Genomic DNA, 5,266 nt, shown 5'->3' with positions numbered 1-5,266 from the left:
TGTGACAACTTTTTATATATTTTTTTTTTAAGATTTTTAAGGTTCTTTTATTATTTTTCCAGCTCGATGTGATTTTTTTCTTTTTTACACTGTTGATTTTTACCCTCCCTATTTTGTTGCCAGTCCAGTTTTTTTTCAGGAGTGATTTTTTTTAATGGTTTTTGCATTATATTTCTTTATAGTATATCGTTGTTTTGAAGATAATAAAGTAGAAACGAGTCTTTTCCTTTGTTTTTTTATATTTTTAAGCTCAATAGTCCACTAGACTAAAATTTTTTTGTATTTGTTTTTTTTTTTTTTTTTTTTTTTTATTTTTTTTTATTTTTTTTGGTATAAAGCGTGAGGTTATTTGGCAGAATTTACGTTGTTATTTTTATTTAAGTTTGGATATATTTAAGTAGAGAGAGATTAGACATATGATTTTATTTTATTTTTTTTTTTAATTAATTTATTTAGTTTTGTCATTAACAATGATGAAACTGAAACTAAGACTGTGATTTTCACACATATATATATATATATATATATATATATATATATAAATATATATATATATATATATATATATATATATATATATAGTCTTTATTTGTCCCAGAGGACATTTTTTCCACAAAGAATCATGCATATATATAGTCCACAACACATGACATACAAACTTCTATTTTCATAATATGTACAGTATAGTACAATTTAGATTGTATAGTTATACTTAGAATGACCACTAAACTACCTTGTATATTGTAATCCTACTCAATACATTTACCTCATAAATTCAACTTTTGTTGTGTATTTTGACATGTCTCATTTTTTTTTTTTTTTCAATTTTCATATCACCTAATGCAGTTTAACAGATCATCTTCACTAATTTCAACTTCTATATGTACTGTAGAGGTGTGTTAAAACACAAACAGCTACAGTTCAAATCTCACCAAAACTAAAAGTAAGTTTGGCTATTATGCATGGGAATTACATTATGCAGGTGTCTATTTTTCTTACATGCAGTATTACTGATGATATAATATAGCACAGTGTAGTATTTCCAATGACAATTTTGCAGTGTGTTTTAGATAAATAAAGAAAATTAGTTCTGTAACAAAGATTTACTCTACTCACATGTTTTGTTTCAAGAAGTGAAAAAATAACTTTTTATGACTAAATAACTAAATATGAACCACACAGACAACAGAGAGAAAGCCTCTTATAATTTTAAAGCATTTTTAGGTTTGAATGATCCTGTTATAAGACAACAAGCTGTACATACTGTACCAGCAATAGAAGATTCTCACTTAAGACAAACAAAATATTCCCATTACCTTGAGTTTTGTAAAAACATGTAAAATATCGCTTTAACCTTGATATGAACAATAAATAAATCTGACACTTAAATATAGTTAAGAAGTTAAAAAAAATGTATTAAATTGTATGAGCTGAAATAAAAAATAATATAAATGATACAAGATGTTATTTAAATAACTTAGATGATCTCACCTAAAAAAAAAAAAACACATAAGATGTGTTTCTTCATTAGTATTCAACTTATGTTATGACAGTTTCTTCACACTACTTGAGTTGATGAAGGATTTTAGGCACAATGTATCAGCCAGCCAGAAATCCTGGACAACAGACTCAGCCCCACCCATAACCAACTGCATCTTAACTCTAAAGAAACTGAAAAGTCAAGTTGTAAAAATTGTATTTCCGGCACTTTTCTTATTAATAAATGTATAGTTTTGGAGTTGGTGGATGACTCCAAACTAAAAGAGAATCACCGCTTAAACAAAGAGAATTCAGCTTTTCTATAGTGCGTCCTCCTAAACACAGAGCTGAGATATGCAGCTCTGTAGAAGATGCACACAATTACTTCAGAGGCGGGGTGCTTTATTTACATATGCAATATGCATAAGCAAGGTTACTGTGAGGGTGAAATAACCGCGAGATAGAAGCAGAGAAAGAAGGAGGGGTTTGGTATGAGTGTGTGATGTGTGTGTGTGTGTGTGTGTGTGTGTGCATGTGTTTGTGTGGTGATGGAGAGAGGGTGTGTGGGGTTGGTGAGGGGGGAGGCAGAAAATTGGTGTTATCAATATTTAACCAACCCTTCCAGCATATTTATGGCAGACAATAGAGCAGACCTGCAACTGTCTCATGTGAGTGGAAGTGTATTTATTACAGACTGAAATAGAGGCTGTAAATAGGATGTTCATTGATATGTCCCCGCCACACTAGCATGGAATAAGTGAGGAGCCCACCACTTGGTACGCCATTGTGACGGTTGATTGTTACCAAAATAAACTATTAAAGCATCTACTAATTGCGCATCACAACCCCTGAGCACATCACAAATATTCATTAGGCGGACATTTCTACATGTGGCGAGCAGATGTATGTAATTCAATCAGTTTGAGAAGAAGAAGAAGAAGAAAAAAAAAAGAACTGAAAAAGCTATGAAAAGAGGGAGAAGAAATAAAATGTCTGGAGCTTTTTTTCACAGACCCATGGCCTCTCTGAAAATGTTTCCATGTGTTGTGTCTGAGCACACTGAGAGCAAAGAAGGAAAACATTCTCTCCTCCAAACCACATGCAACAGATTCTTTCTGAAGCCAAATAAATCAACCCTGTGTTTCAGATCATGTGACACTTTTTTGTGCTTTGTGTTATTCCCAACATATCCTGTTTCAAACACCCCCTCCCCCCAACCCCTGCCCCTCCACACCCCTATCCCAGAACTCGCTCACACGCACGTACAAACACTGCACTCACACACACTGCACTCACACACACACACACACACAAAACATGCACGTTCAGAGTTTCCATTTCCTGTGCGTAAGATCACCTGTACAGACAGAATGGCGTGCTTCAATGCGACATGCTCAGGCAGGAAAACAGGAAAAGGAGTTCAAGGGTGTCCAACATGAAATACTCACAGAGTTAGGGGAAACCCAGAGCTTGTGGCAGAACTCCAGTTTCTAAAGACACTAAGTAAAGTTTCACTAGTGCACTTTTTCTTCTCACTTTAGCACTGCCATCATGCGCTTGCTTGTGCAAAAACGTTCTAGAAGTGTTTAAAAACTGTCTGCTCGAGGACAATCAGTGCAAGTTAACTAGATTATGCAGCAGCATACATAAAAAAATCTTTGCCTTTCTAAAAGAATAGTTCAGACTTTTGAGAAATAAGTTTATATTGCTTTCTTGCTGAAAGTTAGATGAGACGATCCATACTTCTGTATGTCTGAATGATAAATATCTAGCTGTACCCAGCACAGTTAGCTTAGGTTGGCACAAAGACTAGACACAGAGACAAACAGCAAGCCTGGTTGCATCCAAAAGTAAAACAAGACTTAAAGTTTACAGCCACGCTAGCAGGTCTGTGCAGTTATACCAATAACTAGAGGTGGACAATGTGTCTTCACTTCCTCCTACTGTACAAAAATAAAGACAAAATATTGCAGATACGGCCGCTGCCATCTTGCGCAGATGATGTCATTTGGAGACAGAATCTGCGCAGTAGCAATGTCCGCGGTATCAAGTTCCAACAGGTTTTTATCCCACGTCGTCACACTTTGCCACTTTGCAGTGGACTTCTGCGTCCACATATTAAGTATCATTCTGTGTCTGCTGTTGACATTCTGGGATGCTGCTACTGTGATGTCAACGCAGGCACATGGCTCTCCATGTGGTTATGTTTAGGCAACAAAAGCATGTGGAAACCAACACTGGGACATCAACAAATGCACATACTGGCACAGATGGTTAGGTTTAGGCAAATGAGGCACATGGTAAAGTGTAAAACAGCCAACACATCACATTCAGACAGGCGACCACCAGATTCATATGAAAGTCCAGGATTTGCTGGATCCACCCACCGCCCCTCTCGCCTGCCCTGAAGGGACTTTTGCACTGCTTTTATAACGTCGTTACCAGCAGTGTTTTAGCGGTCACCCAGCAGCATATTATGCAGATGTGAAAGGTGGCTTTTGGTGTGACGATCTTACGCAGAAAGCACTGCAAAAGTGACAGTATTGGACGAATTCAGAATGAGAACAGGCTGCAAGCTCCTACCCATACACCAGAACGAGCATCGCCATCGACTGCCAGCACACAAACTGAGACACACAGCTATCACTCGTGACATTATAGCTTACATGCCTTTTCATAGCATCACATGACTACTTGTAACCCAATTCTTCAGAAACATGAACACATCAGTGTAATAGGAACTACCTAAAATGACAGAAACAATATTTGGGAAAACATTTTTTGAAGTGTACTTTGACCTTTAAGTTTGACCCATGTCCCTTTCGCTAACAGGGGGAGGCCTATATTTCAACCAGCTACCAGGGGGGCATTATTATGTTTTGGATTCACTATGGGGGAGCTTTCATGTCCTCCATGTTTAATGTAGTCTATGCAACATACTGTTAGCCTAGCTTAGGGTAGCTAGCCAGCCTGGCTGTGTCTGTAGATAAAGAAGTCTACAGTTACACCAGTGTCTCTGTGCAGTTGTTGCCCACTTATAGACACAGCAGTGGTTTTTTTTGTGCTAGATACTAATGTCAGCATGCTAAAATGCTCATAATAACAATACTAACATGCTTATGTTTAACATTCATAAGAGTTAGATGTTCACCATCTTAGTTTAGCCTGACAGCATGCTAATATTTTCTTGTTTCTGGGGAATACGCTGCTTTGCTTTCTTGCTGAGAGTTAGATGAGAAGATCGATACCACTCTCCTCTCTGTTAATCTTATCTGGTAAATATGAAGCTGGAAAACCAGCAGCCAGTTAGCTTAGCTTAGCATAGTTTAGCATGGAAACAGGGGGAATCAGCTGTCCCAAGATTATCAAAATGCACTTACTAGCACCTTGAAAGTTCACTAATTAAAATGTTTTTTTATCTCATCGTTAATCAACACAATAAGTAACAAAATAAGCACATTAACCCAAATTTTTCATTAATGCATTCCATATTTTCCTGACATACTCTGCTATATCCATCCCCCATTTCTTTCCTCTAATCCATAGGTTTCACTTAGCATGTACTATTGTTATCTGGTACTTCCTGCTATATGTGACATGCCATACTGATCAATCGCCCCTGTTCTCTGTGGGGTAACACAGTGTTCCCCTGTGCATCTGACAGCCATCCCTAGCCCATTTACTGTCAAATGGGCTCCGCTCTCTTTGCCTGGGCTCAGATGCAGATTTATGCCAGAGCAATGCCGGTTCTTGCATATTAGATGAAAGCCTTGTTTGCATATACCCG

The sequence above is a fragment of the Plectropomus leopardus genome, chromosome 6 (assembly GCF_008729295.1).
Source record: "Plectropomus leopardus isolate mb chromosome 6, YSFRI_Pleo_2.0, whole genome shotgun sequence".
NCBI lineage: Eukaryota > Metazoa > Chordata > Actinopteri > Perciformes > Serranidae > Plectropomus > Plectropomus leopardus.
This window is presented reverse-complemented; position numbering follows the sequence as displayed.